General features: G+C 38.8%; 1 protein-coding gene and 1 long non-coding RNA gene across 6 annotated transcripts in view; one reads left to right on the forward strand and one right to left on the reverse strand.

Moving 5' to 3' along the window:
* ATRNL1 (attractin like 1) overlaps nucleotides 1–15,525 on the reverse strand; it is a 738,261-nt gene that overhangs the window by 18,655 nt on the left and 704,081 nt on the right. The window lies entirely within an intron of this gene.
* Nucleotides 1,617–15,481, forward strand: LOC145539450 (uncharacterized). Its single transcript, XR_014077812.1, has 4 exons — nucleotides 1,617–1,751; nucleotides 11,158–11,319; nucleotides 11,397–11,534; nucleotides 14,484–15,481. It is a non-coding gene; the product is annotated as an uncharacterized LOC145539450 (long non-coding RNA).

A 15,525-nucleotide genomic window follows, 5' to 3' on the forward strand; every position in this document is an offset into this window, starting at 1 on the left:
AGGACAGATATTTAACAGATTAATATGGGAGATTAAAAATAGGGAGGAGCCTCGTACGACTTCTAGCTTTCCAGTTCAGGTGGCTGAATGCATACAGATGCTATTTGCTACTATACAAAGGAGCACCAGGAACAATCACGGTGTGTGGAAAGGGGTGGATCACTTGCTCAGTTCTAGACATCCTGAATTTGATAACCTGTGGAACATCGAGTGGAGATGTCTAGTTGGAGATGCAGGTGTGAAGCCTGGGAATAAGTCTAGCCCTGTGAGGCTATTTGCATGTATTGAATCTGAAGACTTTGTAAACGTATGGATGAGTAATGTTAGCTGTTACAATAGCAAAATCCTGCAATCTCAATGGCTTAACAAATAGAGGTTTATTTCTTACTATATAAAGACCGAGGTGGGAGTCCTGATTGGTTTTAGGATGTGTGGGGGGATGAGGAAAGCATGTATTCTATGTAGTTCCTCAGGGACCCAGCCTGATGATGCATCACTCTGGGGTTTCCAGAGTGCCTTGAGCACTGAGATACTGGGGTGTGTTTTTTTTTAAAGATTTACTTTTGGCTTCACTGGGGCTTCGTTCCTGCATGTGGACTTTCCCTAGTTGCAGTGCACAGACTTCTCACTGCAGTGGCTTCTCTTGTTTTGGAGAATGGGCTCTAGGTGTGTGGGCTCAGTAGTTGTGGCTCACAGGCTTAGCTGCCTCACAACATGTGGGATCTTCCTGGACTAGGGACTAGGGAACCTGTGTCCTCATTGCAAGATGGATTCTTAACCACTAGACTACCAGGGAAGCCCCCTAACTTTTTGGCTAACTTTAAAAACAGTTTTATTTAAGACATTACATTTTTTACTTACAATACAGTGCTGGTAAATGCAATGTTACTTCCTTTCCCTGTTCACACATTCCATGTTCAATTATCAAGAATGCCCAGTTATTTACTATAGCAGTTCAACTTTAAAACTGCCATGAAATGGGGCCTTCAATGTTTTGTGTGGTGGCAGGTGGGAGAAGAGAGGGTGAAGAAGGTTCAACCCCTTCTAAACCACCTTGGATCAGAAAAGCTCAAGACTCTGTTTCAATGCCATCAGCTTCCCAGAAACAATTCTCCACCGGGGAAGGGAAGGAGAAATCTTGGCTGAAGGGCCAGCAGCCTCTGCCACTGGAGTGGATAAAGCCTGGTAGAAAGAAATTAAGAGGGAGAGAAGGACCAAGAAGAGGGCTGGTAATGGAGAAGGGGAGCCCATGAGAAGATCTGAAGACCCAAACGTAGGAGAAAGACAGGACTGAGACAGTCCACAGGCTCTTTAAGACCAGGCAGTGGCTAGTTACAACCTGTGGATCTTGTTTCTGTTTGCAACAAATAGCCCCCAAATTCCATGACAACCGTAAGCCAGCTGAGTTTCTGGCTTCCAAGTTTTTCTTGATTTGGAATTCAGAATGTCCTCAGAGATTTCTCTTGGAAGGAAGTTGGAGAAGGGGGCTGCTAAGGTCACTTCTGGCTCCATGAATTTATGACTGCAGCTGCCTTTTTCCAGCAGGCCAGCAGCGAGGACGTAGCATCTCTGCTGACCTCCTTTCTCACATATGTTCTCACGTGACTGCCACAGGCACCACTGTGAAGTCAGGGGACTAGCTGGGTTCAAGATATTCCCTGCTGGAAATCTGCACTTATTTTTGGTAGTTAAAGACTTGGGAAGGAATGGATATACTTCTACCTGAGTGAGAACCACACTGGTAATATCAGGTATGTGTTGTTACTAATTCTTTGTTAGGTGTGGTTTCTACAAATATGATGTCATTAAAGAAACTGGCTCTAAGTCTCACATCAGAGAAGTAAAGAGACTGGGCAGTGTCAAAGACCAGGCTGGGACTTGATCTTACACCTAGCAATCTATGAACAAGCTAATAGATTTTTTTTTTTCAGTTTAATTTTCTAATTCCTCACATCATATTACAATTCTGTCTTTATAACTCTGCCTACCACTCACGACTGGGAGCACCTTGAAAGCAGGGGTTATGTTTTCATTACCCTTATATCTCAATGCTTAGTTTAAGATGGGTGGTTGATAAATATTGCTTGCATGAGAACTAAATGGTGTATCACAGTGCTCAGTCGTGTCCGACTCTTTGTGACACCATGGACTGTAGCCCACCAGGCTCCTCTGTCCAAGGAATTCTCCAGGCAAGAATACTGGAGTGGGTTGACATTCCCTTCTCCAGGGGATTTTCCTGACTCAGGGATTGAACCTAGGTCTCCTGCATTGGCAGGCAGATTCTTTACCATCTGAGTCACCAGAGAAGCCCACTATTTTACCTTAAAGGTATTTGAAAATACAGGTTGGCCTCCTTCTTATATTTCTCTGAAAGCAAAAGTCACTCAGTCATGTCCAACTCTTTGCGACCCCATGGATTATACAGTCCATGGGATTCTCCAGGCTTGAGTGCAGAAGCCTACTGGAATGGGTAGCCTTTCCCTTCTCCAGGGGATCTTCCCAACCCAGAGATCGAACCCAGGTCTCCTGCATTGCAAGCAGATTCTTTACTAGCTGAGCCACCAGGAAAAGTCAAGAATACTGGAGTGGGTAGCCTATCCCTTCTCCAGTGGATCTTCCCGACCCAGGAATTGAACCAGGGTCTCTTGCATTGCAGGCGGATTCTTTACCAGCGAAGCTACCAGGGAAGCCCTATGTTTCTCTAATCTTTGTATTTAGTTGCAGAGAAGTTACTGAGAGGAAGGTGGGATTCAGGCATGGCAAGGGAGGGACACCCCAGCACCAGCATGGCTACCATTAACCCATTGTCCAAGAAGGTGACCCAGGGGAAAGTTTCCTGCATGAAGCCACTGTGCTGCAAAGTGTCCACACCCCCTCCTGAAGACTGGGTGTGCTCATGCCACAAGAGTGAGAGTGACATTCGTGAGCATCAGGCTCGGTATCTTGGTTAACACTGTCCCTAAATAGGTTTTAGTATGTGTGGCTGTGTGTACAATATTGAAAACACAAAACGCCTGCCACATTTGCTTGGCATCAAAGCATTAGCCATTTAATTCTCCCCGAATGTCTTTGCAGAGACTTTTAATATTTTAAATCAACAACCACAAGCTTCCTTTGGTTCCTGGATGGACCACTTCCCCAAAGGAAAAAAATCAGTTCACCTTTCATGTACTGAGATCTCCCTGGAAATTGTGCAAACTTAGAGCCAACACAGAAATACAAATGATTCTTTTTAAAGAAACTAGATTAAAATTTTAAATCAAGGTTAAACAGTGCTGACTCGTGATGTGAATCACTGCTGCCCATAACATTTACAGGAGTGTATGGGAGATGGTTACAAGGCTTATATTCTCTACACAGATATTCATTGTTGTTCAGTTGTTAAGTCATATCTGACTCTTTGCAACCTCACGGAGTGCACCATGCCAGGCTTCCTTGTCCTTCATTATCTCCCGGAGTTTGCTCAAGCTCATGTCCATTGAATCAGTGATGCCATCCAACCATCTCATCCTCTGAGACCCCCTTCTCCCCCTGCCCTCAGTCTTTCCAGTATTAGGGTCTTTTCCAATTAGTTGGCTCTTTGCAACAGGTGGCCAAAGTACTAGAGCTTCAGCTTCAGCATCAGTCCTTCCAATGAATATTCAGGGTTGATTTTCTTTAGGATTGACCAGTTTGACCTCCTTGCCGTCTAAGGGACTCTCAAGAGTTTTCTCCAGCACCACAATTTGAAAGCATCAATTTTTTCAGTGCTCAGCCTTCTTTATGGTCCAACTCTCACATCCATACATGACTACTGGAAAAACCATAGCTTTGACTACATAGATAAACCCCTGTTGAATATTAAAGGACAAGTTACCAACCAAAAATAAAAAAAATTAAGTATTGTTCAAGGTGATGTTTCTGCTCCTCTAAGTTCCTAACAGTCAATATTTTAAAAGAAATTTCAACATTAAAAGAAGTTGAAAACAGGGAACTATATTTGCAAAGTCAAAATACTATTTTAACAAACTTTAATGACACATTTATGCCTTCTATATAAGACTCAGATCCTGGCAAAAATGGGAGGGAAAGAAAAACAGATAAAATTATGCAAATCCTCACTTCTAGCCATTTAGATAAAATGGATGAGAAAAATGCTATTCAGAATCGTGATTTTTCCATTAATACTATTACAAATTGCTTAGACCTTACCAAAAGTTATTAAGGATAACTTAATGGCCAAAGGCATTTTAACAAAAACAGATGTGTCTGTAGCCAAATTGATCCTTGATAAATCTCTTTCACTGAAGGAAAAGGCAATATAGTTGGACAGTGTATTTCTCAAAATAGACTTTGAACCATTTCTCTGATATTTGCTAAGTGATCCAGGACCCCAGATAGTACACTTTCTCTCCAGTAATTCAAAACAGGGACTTAGGGGAAGTAGTTTGTTAAAATGACCTCCTTTAATCTCACAGAGGATAGTATAAAAGAAACCTTCATTCTCTGATGCAATTTTGAGAATCTGACTGAGCACGTCCCATAAATGCTGACCCTTCTGAGTGAAAAAGGTATCAGTTTGCCCTACTTTGCCTTTGGGAGCAATGAAAGTGGCCTCTGAGCCACTGTAAATTGAGAAGTGTCACAAAGAGTCAGCGCTAGTGGAAACCTTTTGAACTCTACAGGCAGGTAAATCATAGAGAGAGCAGCCTTCGGAGTCATCTGGAACTTTCTGATGTTATATCCAGGGGGATAAACATGGCCTCGCATTCACTCCAAGCTATCTCCAAGCACAAAGAGAATTCTCACACACTGTTCCACAAACCCTTACTGTGGTTTCCTAAGGGATCTGCCAAGTGTATCTGTAGAAGGAACGTCTTACTAACCATAGGTTCCCCAGAGGTGGCGCAAAATGGGTCAAGAGATGGGTGGAGATAGAAATTCTTCATAGTACGTGTCATTACAGAAGGTCCACTGGAGAATCAGAAGGTCACTTGGGAGGAATGGAAAACTGCCCTCTTTATCAGGCATATTCACTGTGTATGTTATCTACCTACTTTCAGTAAGGGCCTCAGCTAGCAGGAAGATGAAAAAATTTGCTTTCAGGTCAATAAAGGCAATCTCTTATGATCAATGGTTGATTAGAGCAGGATCTTCTAAGCAGGAGGCTCTGGGCTGCATTCTGTAAAGAGTTTGCAAATTAGTCTTACTCGGAGATCTGGGCAAAAGGCCAGTTCACCACCCAGCTGCTGATGACTTTCAACCCAATGGTCGATGAGTTCCCATAATTAGAAGAAAAAAAGAATTTTTTTTTTTAAATAATGAAAAGAAACTTCCATTTTAGAGGCATTAAACTTAAGAAAAGTATAGAGAAGTAAAGCAGAAGTATGGTACTATCAGGTTTTAGAAAGTACATGTATTACATCAGATTTGTTTCATATGCCTTACGTTAAACCCTCACTTATTAAAGTTGGAGAAATGCTGATTATAATTATTTGCAAAGGTATTTATGACTTGCCCAAAACAATGTAAAAGAGGATTTTGAAAGGACAAGCTATAAATGGCTTATTTATAATTGACTAAATTGAGTCTTCCTTGTGTGTATAAAACTACCTTTTTAAAAGCATTTTGACAAACTGGGATCATAATAATCAAAACAAAAGCAAGTCCTTGATGAATAACTGAAGATTTTAATTAATTATACATCATTCTCATTTCACTTTCTAGAGCTCCAAATAGATAATCACTTGTTTGTATTTCTTTGGTCAAGAGAGAATTGAGAGAAGAAAACAGAGAAGTAAAAATATTGATCTTGAGTTAATGAGCCATGATGTCAAAGGGCCACCCATTATTTCTACAGAGTTAGAATAATTTGTAAAGGATGGAAAGTCAGTGTTAGAAAAAAGCAGATCCTAATGCTCCTGACTTAGATGTCTACTGTCTATCAGCATGATTCTCAGTTGCATATTTAGAACACTCTTTAAAGGGGACTATAAACAACATTATTCATAAAAATGTTGGGTGACCTGCCTGAGACGGAGGACTGTCTTTGTAAAAAACAAACCTACTTGTTTGGCCAGAACTGACACTCAGCTGAATTAATAGCAAAACCAATTCTATTCAGAATTTAATTTTAATCTAAATAAAAGCAATTGAAGTGGAGGTGACTGAATTGCCTGGCTGTTTGAACCACTCAGATCAGTATCCACTTATGGTGCTCTTCGTGTATTACTAGACCATTTTCTGAAGTTTATGATCCAACATGATGAGTTGTTACACTCCAATTCTGAGCATGGCCTTTATTTAGATGTGTAATTAAACATGGCAGAAGCAACATCGGGGCAAATGTCTAATAAATCTCTACTATTCCTGTGGGATGCAAGAGATTATTTAGTAATTTTAAATGACTAAATTTTAATTTGGGAAAAAGCCTGTTTAGAAGAAGGCAACAGGCCACAGGAGGCTACGGGGAGATAATTTTAAAATATGGAGCACTGGCATTAAAATGTGAATTCAACATAGTATATCAACAATAGTTACACCCCCTTAGGCCAGGTACATGAGGAATTTTCCCTAAGTATCCCGAAAGGACCAATATTTTAATATGCAAGAGTGCATAGCACAATCTACGAAAAAATTTTAGCAACTCCACCACCAAACTTCAAGAGGTGCTTCTTTCACAGGTTATTTAACCTTTCTCAAACATTTACACTGGATTGATATTTGAAAAGAAAGGTGAACTGAAAAGAGAAAAAATATATTTTATATACATAAGCAATCTGTTCAACTTTCAGCCTTTAATATATTGACATATGTTTTGTTCTAGTATTACTCAAAATTAGCTTTGGGATAAAAGTTCATGTTAATTATTCCATAATGTAATCTAATCACTGCTGACATTTTAAAAGAAGACATTAAGGCAGCCAAGACAAACTAAAAAGTGGGTGAAAAATATTACATATGTTCATCATGGAAAGCCAATGGTACTCTTCCATGAGTTCATTTTTTTCTTAAACTAAAACCTGGAGGCAAGATAAACTAACTGGACCCTGTGACCTTCTCAAGCATGGGTTCCTTCCTATTTGGCGCTTCTCTGGTTCTTAAATGATGAGACAAAAAGATTTTTGGATGGATTTCAGCTTTAATTTCATCGTTTTATCGATTTTTATGACTTTAAGTATGACATAAAACTAAGATAGGATGTGTCAACGATTTCCCTTTCTCAATATAAATAATTAGCCCTAGAATTAAGTGAAGATTAAATCTAAGCTGGCACTACCTTTTGAATTTAGTGAATACTGCAAACTTTAATATTAAAAAACAGGTACTTTTATTATTACACAAAAATTCCTAAATCCCAGTAGGAAGTATGTGCAACCAAACTTGGCATCTGAAAATTTTTTTCTTTTAAAAAATATAAGCATAAACTAGTTCCTCTAGTTTATATTTATTCAGTCAATATAAAAAAATTGAAATCTCTTCTCACTGAACTGAGTGAAAAAAACAGGCATAAATGCAGTTATAATACAAATGCAAAAGAAAATACTGACTTAAAGAGTGTCTCATGTTCTTCAGGATAAGTATTCTAGAAAATGAGGTTTGTGGGACTATGTGAGTTTGGAAATGCCTTTGTTTATTACAATCCTATTGAAATGAATTTAACAATCTTAAAAGGATGAAGGACTCAAGTTCATAGGACAGGTTTCTAAAATCATCCTTAAAGTCTTATCCTACTAATAAAGATGTTTCCACACACATAAACATAGATATATATGAATAAAGTATTAGATTAAGTCCTAAGAACTAACAACTTGTAAAATATTCTATTAAATATATACTGGTTCTCTTTGTACTATCAATATGAACAGAAGCAAAATACTCTTTATGTAAAGAAAAGAAAAAGAAAAAAAAGCTTTTAATTCTGATTTTGATAAAAAATATTCAAACAAGGAAAAAGGTAAAACAGTGATCATTAAAAACTAAATCTGGGACCCTTGGTTTGAGATAATTAACTAATCAATAGACAATTCTTCGGGGACACACAGGACCAGACATTTATTAAGGAACTTCTCAGAGTTTCATACAAGGTAATTAATACAAGCTTCACTATAGAAAATTACATTTTAATGACTTTCTGTGCAAGTTACATGAATTTTATGTAAGGAAAAGATTATAAAGTTTAAGATTTTCTTTCCACCCAAGTTATTAAAATTTGTATTTGAATATAGTTCCTTTCATTACCATTAAATCAGTTAGCTCTAATTTATGAAAAAGGACTGCTAAATTTTACCACCATAGTTTGCATGGCTTTGATTTGCATTTGTGAAAAAAAAAAAGACAATAAATTAATTTGTTGCTTGGAAAGAATTTGACAAATGCATTAATCATGAAGAAACTGAATTCAGTTCTCTTTACTCTTTCTCACGAAGATAGATGTAAGATAAGAGACAACTGATTTAACATTCTTGAAGCAAAATGAGGTGTAATGATAATAGACATATTCATAGAACTAGGGAATTTTGGGGCTGGAAGGAATCTTAGAAATTCTCTGGTTTAACAAATGGGGAAAGAATAATTTCTTCTCCAAAACTGTTCACGGAGCAAGGTAGTGAAGAGGGTGTATTCTCATTTTCTCTACTGGAAACCAGCACAGAAGTTAGAATTATTCAAGTGCTGACTAATTTGGCTTTTAAATGACTTCAGTTCCTCCTGAGCCATGCTACTTCCCAACCCTAAGGTTTAAGAGTATAGTCTGAGCTGAGAGATCGTGCTGAATCATAACTTGAAACACCTACTGCAGAACTTAGATTTTTAAAAACTAGCATGAAAACAGCACTAAAACTGTTCCTGGCATCTACATTGTACACTGATTCCTTTCACAAGTTAATGAAATATTGTCAAATACATTTACAAGCTTATATCACTGTGAAATGGTTTGGATAAAGAAACATTCAACAAAAGTCTTTACTTTTTGTAATGGTACTGCAAATATTTCTATAATTTTGCCATTTGTCTTTTTACTTTGTTTTATTTATTTTCTCTTTTAGCATCAAACTTTTGTTTTCAGATGTAGTATCAAGTTACAGATCATCTTTAGAACTCCTATGCTTATATGCTGTTTGAAAAACTCTCTCCTACTTAGACTATCACAAGGTATTCCTATGTTGTTTTCTATTGCTTTTTTAAATTTAAATTTTGGTATTTTTTTTTAAATACAAGGATTACTAAAAACAACAGTAATCACAATATTCTAAGCAAATGTTCAAAATTTTTAAATGACTTTTAAATGAAATGTAATTATGTTTTTGATCCCCTACATATGTATTATATATGTGTATATATGTATATATACACGCATGTGTGCTAAGTCATTTTAGTTGTGTCCGACTCTTTGCAACCCTATGAACTGTAGCTTTCCAGGCTCCTCTGTCCATAGGATTCTCCAGGCAAGAATACTGGAGTGGGTTGTGATGCCCTCCTCCAGGGGATCTTCCCGATGGAGGGCTCAAACCCATGTCTCTTACGCCTTTGGAACTGGCAGGCAGGTTCTCTACCACTAGCATCAGCTGGGGAAGCCCATACATATACATTAATTACTGAGTTGCATAAAGAAGTTGATACAAAAAGTTAAATCATGGAACCAATTCATCATAGTCACTTCACCACCATTAGAAACCTTTCAATCCTTAAGTAAAGACTTTGGAGAAGAAAATACTGTAAGTGCCTACAGAACAGTCTTGACAAAGAATTGAAAAGCTTTTTAAGATTCACACATTATGTTGAACTATGGAAATAATTTATATTCTCCTTTTACTGTGAGGGAAAGAAACACTACTATCTTAAGGAGAGAAGAAAAGAATGCATGTGCCCACTTACCACACATGAGTTGTGTTTTCCTTGTGCTAAATTATTTTTATTCCATTGGTTCTTTGTTTCCATAGAAATAAATTTAATTTCTTCTTCTCTAGGCCTACAATTATTTTATCTATATGTTATTCTTCATATAAAAGAGCTTGCCTTACTTCTCATTACTTTAAAAAATTTTTAATCTGTTCTTATACTACCACAGATGTCAATATGGAAAAGAGTATTTTTTGCTAGAGATAATCCTACTGACTTTTCAGAAAGAATAATATCTGGGTTATTTATTTATATGTGTAGAAGAGTTGTTGTTGTTTAATCGCTAAGTTGTGTCCGACTTTTTGCAACCCTCTGGATCACAGCCTGCCAGGCTCCTCTGTCCATGGGATTTCCCAGGCAAGAATACTGGAGTGGGTTGCCATTTCCTCCTCCAGTGGATCTTCCTGACTCAAGGACTGAACCCAGGTCTCCCACATTGCAGGTGGATTCTTTACTGTCTGAGCCACCAGGGAAGTCACTGTAGAAGGGTCACATTATCTTAAATTATAGTTAATTCTGATGGGCTATTTATCCTCTGAAAATTTTAATGATATCAATTCTAACTAAATGATTACAGACAAACCACTCTTCATTCCACTTTCTTTAGTAAAATGTACAAATCCCAGTGGACAAAATGTACTGTTTCTCTAAAAGATAAGAATTAAAGTAAAAATATTCTCCCAAGCTCAGGCAATGCCAAACTGCCTACATATATCCACAAAATTTTTCACTTCAGGTAAACTTAGAGCCCAGAATATCTAGTGGGAATGTGAGACTGGGTTCAGAGAAGTTTCAGGCCCAATCCAGCACTATGTCACCTACAGCCCTGGGTAGTAAGGCTGACAAGCAGCCTCATTCAGCCAAGCAAACCTTAGCCCTGATACTCCAGGTGGGTACAAACCACTGAGACGGAGTGGACGAATGTTTAAGAAATATTGGGTTGGCCAAAAAGTTCATCCAGGTTTTCTCCCTGTAACATCTTAAGGGGGAAAAAAAAAAAACCCTGAATGAACTTTCTGGCCAATACAATATTTTCACTCATAGGTTTGAAAATAGAAAGTTTTGGTTAACCCTGAATTACCCACAACGTTCAGGTGATCTCTTTTTATTTGACAATATTTGAAAATGCACTTATAAAGAGGTTATTAAGTTTAAGATAATTTCACTTCAATATGAGGGGATTAACTAATGTTTTATACTGACGTGCTTCTTAGCAAATCAATTTCTGCTTGAAGTGAGGCTTTGTTCACGTTATATTTCTTCTGGTATTGATGCTAGGTATATACTCGCGTGGCACCTGCTGCTTGCTGTTTTCAACACCTGAGCAATCCCCTTAAGATTCAAGCCCCAACTATGAAGGACAGCTGCAGCCAGAAGGTAAATGAAGACTGTATTCTTCAAACTGCAGCATAGAACAAGCTGGAAATGTGGAGGCAGAAGGTATACAAGAATGAAAGAACCTTAACATTAAAAGGTTTTGTAGCTTGAGTCTCTTACTCATCTTTTTTTAAAAAAAGGTGCTGCTGCTGCTAAGTCGCTTCAGTCGTGTCCGACTCTGTGCGACCCCATAGACGGCAGCCCACCAGGCTCCCCTGTCCCTGGGATTCTCCAGGCAAGAATACTGGAGTGGGTTGCCATCTCCTTCTCCAAAAAAGGTGCTAATTACTACAAATTTCTTTTTATCCTTTAATACATATTAGTTAGCATGTTGATATACACTTTTGAGAATAATACTGCTTAGCCACACCCATAACTTTGAGACTATGCAATTATGTTTTTCTCTTCCTTTTGTCATTTATTCTTCTTTTTGTTTCTGGTTTCCTCTACTTTAAAGAGCAGGTGGTTTAATGGCTGGTATTTGACATTCTTGATTAAATAACTGCATTATCTAAACCATCTTCTAGTTTTCAGGAACCTCCTTTTGTGAAACTACAATAAATGTCTATTAAAATTTCTCTAACACTCTCTTAGTCTGTGACCAACTTAGACTGTCATATCAGAACCTGATACTGTGAAACTTGGAGGAAATTTCAAATGGTTTCAATCATCATTTCTGTTATTGTGCTATTCTGATCGCCTCATTTTGGTTAACAGATGATTTATATTTCAATATCTTCTATATATACATCAGTTATAGAAAAAAGTATTGATATTTTGACATCTTCATTTTTCTCTTAATTTTTTTTTTGCAAATTCAGTAGCAATATCTATAAAACATTGAGTTTATATGACTTTGTTTTATGTATACTGATTAGAAGAGCTCGCTCTTTTATAAATGTTTCCATCTAGGGCTACGGAGGTGATTTTTTTCAAAAAGCACAATGGAAACGAATCCAGATTTTGGTTAACAGTGGATGGTCACTTTAAGGGACAGTTTAAAGCCACTCCATGCAGTTCGGGGCTGGTCTGCCCCTTCTAAGTGTTCCTCCTGAGCATCTTTAGCACATGAGTCTCATGCCAGATCTGACTCCCTGGGCTCTTGTGCCCTCCTTTGCCTCTGAGTAAGGCTTCCCTGGTGGCGCAGAGGTTAAAGCGTCTGCCTGCAATGCGGGAGACCCAGGTTCAATCCCTAGGTCGGGAAGATCCCCTGGAGAAGGAAATGGCAACCCACTCCAGTATTCTTGCCTGGAGAATCCCATGGGAGAGGAGCCTGGTAGGCTACAGTCCATGGAGTCGCAAACAGTCGGACACAACTGAGTGACTTCACTTTCACTTTCTTTTGGCCTCTGAGTTCTAATGCAGATAAACAATCAGAGTCTTCCCCAGCAGGGATGTGTGAGTCTCAGAATGACTGTCTTACTATCATCCCTTCCTGCCCATAATCTGGCTTTTGCCATTTCTTCAGAGGGGCTTGTGATAATTTTAGATTTTGCTGGTCTTGAGTTCCATTGGTAATGGCAACCTGGAGGAGGACAAAATACGTTTTAGCACAACTCCTCCAGTGTGCTAGTGTCAGAATGAGGTTCTGTTCACCAATGAGCCCAGAGGAGAGATCAGAGAACAGCATGTGTCAGGACACAACAACTCTCAACACTGACATCCAAATTATCGCATCCTCGTGAGAGGAGGGATGTGGATGGTGGGGGTCTATGGTGACTATGGGAGAAGCACAGATCTCAAATTCATTGTGCTTTGTTGCAACATTTTGTATGGCATGAAAGTGAAAGTGAAATCACTCAGTCGTGTCTGACTCTTTGCAACCCCATGGACTGTAGCCTGCCAGGCTCCTCCATTCATGGGATTTTCCAGGGAAAAGTACTGGAGTGGGTTTCCACTTCCTTCTCCAGGGGATCTTCCCAACCCAGGGATAGAACTGAGGTCTCCTGCATGGCAGGCAGACTCTTTACCATCTGAGTCACAAAGGAAGCTCATCACTTTCACTTTGTATGGCATGGGTGACAGCAATTCTCTGCATCAGAAATATAACTCAAAATGTTACTGCCTAGTAAAAAAACAGAGATCTCTTAGCTTACTAATAATTTTAGTGCATTACTTTCAAGCACTCCAGTGACTTAAAGCTTTGTCTCTTTACTCCCCAGTTGAATGATACTTTATATTTCTTTGGGTTTTTCTATTACTATTTTTAGGAAAAACTATTTTTAGTTTTCAGAATCAAGCTGGCATCCTAGCTAGCATACCTGGGAGGAATGATCACTGATTTGCCCATTATAGAATGGGTCAAAATATTTACTATTATGTACCAAGATATGTACCATTCTTACAAACTGACAGTGGCCCAGGTACCACCCTGAACACTTGAAAACATTAGCTCTAACCCTACCAAAACTCCACAAGGTAGTCATTATTAATATTATCTTATTTTACAAACAAGAAACCTTAATCCTGAAGGAGGTAAAAGTTACTAACTCACAGTAAACGGCAGAACCAGGACTTGAATCTGGGTCTGACCGTCACTCGACTTTGCCTCTCAGCACATCTGCAATGATTGAGAGCAATGGTTCCCCATATATAATGCTTGATTACAGCTATGAGTAGTCGACATTTCACTTATTAAAGACTCCCCAAGAAATGTTCAGGTACAAATGCAGATGGTTACCAGTGTCTTTTTGGTGAGGTTTTGAACAACTGTGGAAAGATGATAAGCCAATAAAGGTATAATCTGCTATCAACTTACCTACTGGTCCTATTTCTGGAAAAATTCAGTATATAGTAAAAACCATTTAAAATTGAGTTTAATATAAAACAGAAGTTCTAAGTTCAGACAATTTAAAACAGTTTTCGTTTTTACCTTCATGAATGTCTGGCAGGGCCCTCTAAACCAGTGAGGGAGTTAGGATGATTCTTTGCTGTGTGGCACTGTCCATGTTCTACAGGGCTTCTAGGCCCTCTGTATCCTGCTGCTATCTGCCTTTCTAGTGGCCCCAATTACTATGAAAATCCAGTGTACTACAGATGTCTGGAAAAATCCTAGGGGGCAGTATTGCCCCCACTGAGAATCACTGTTGTCAATGTGTTCCTTTGGTCCAGATGTGAAAAATAATAGTTGTGGACCAAGGCTTATTCTCCCTTTTTTAAGGGCTATCAAAATAAATGAGGAATTCTCATCTAACTCCTTGAATGTTTGTTTTTTTTTTTTACTTCAGGTTAACACTTTACAGCTGACCACTAATGCTGAAGAAGCTGAAGTTGAAAGGTTCTATGAAGACCTACAAGACCTTCTAGAACTAACACCCCAAAAAGATGTCCTTTTCATTATGCTGCTGCTAAGTCGCTTCAGTCGTGTCCGACTCTGTGCGATCCCATAGACCGCAGCCCACCAGGCTCCGCTGTCCCTGGGATTCTCCAGGCAAGAACACTGGAGTGGGTTGCCATTTCCTTCTCCAGTGCATGAAAGGGAAAAGTGAAAGTGAAGTCGCTCAGTCGTGTCCAACTCTTAGCGACCACATGGACTGTAGCCTACCAGGCTCCTCCGTCCATGGGATTTTCCAGGCAAGAGTACTGGAGTGGGGTGCCATTGCCTTCTCCGCCTTTTCATTATAGGGGACTTCAATGCAAAAGTAGGAAGTCAAAAATGCAAAAGTAGGAAGTCAAAAAATACCAGGAGTAACAGGCAAATTTGGCCTTGGAGTACAGAATGAAGCAGGGCAAAGGCTAATAGTTTTGCCAAGAGAACGTACTGGTCATAGCAAACACCCTCTTCCAACAACACAAGAGAAGACTCTACACATGGACATCACCAGATGGTCAACACTGAAATCAGACTGATTATATTCTTTGCAGCCAAAGATGAAGAAGCTCTATACAATCAGCAAAAACAAGACCAGGAGTGGACTATGGCTCAGATCATGAACTCCTTATTGCCAAATTCAGACTTAAATTGAAGAAAGCAGGGAAAACCACTAGACCATTCAGGTATGGTGGAATGATACAGTGAGAAGTGTACAAATAGATTCAAGGGATTAGATCTGATAGACAGAGTGCCCGACAAACTATGGACGGAGGTTCCTGACATTGTACAGGAAGCAGTGATCAAGACCATCCCCAAGAAAAAGAAAAGCAAAAAAGCAAAGTGGTTGTCTTGAGGAGGCCTTACAAATAGCTGTGAAAAGAAGAGACGTGAAAGGCAAAGAAGAAAAGAAAAGATATTCCCATTTGAATGCAGAGTTCCAAAGAATAGCAAGGAGA

Source organism: Giraffa tippelskirchi, chromosome 2 (genome assembly GCF_054371585.1).
Source record: "Giraffa tippelskirchi isolate mGirTip1 chromosome 2, T2T-mGirTip1v1.2.pri, whole genome shotgun sequence".
Classification (NCBI taxonomy): domain Eukaryota; kingdom Metazoa; phylum Chordata; class Mammalia; order Artiodactyla; family Giraffidae; genus Giraffa; species Giraffa tippelskirchi.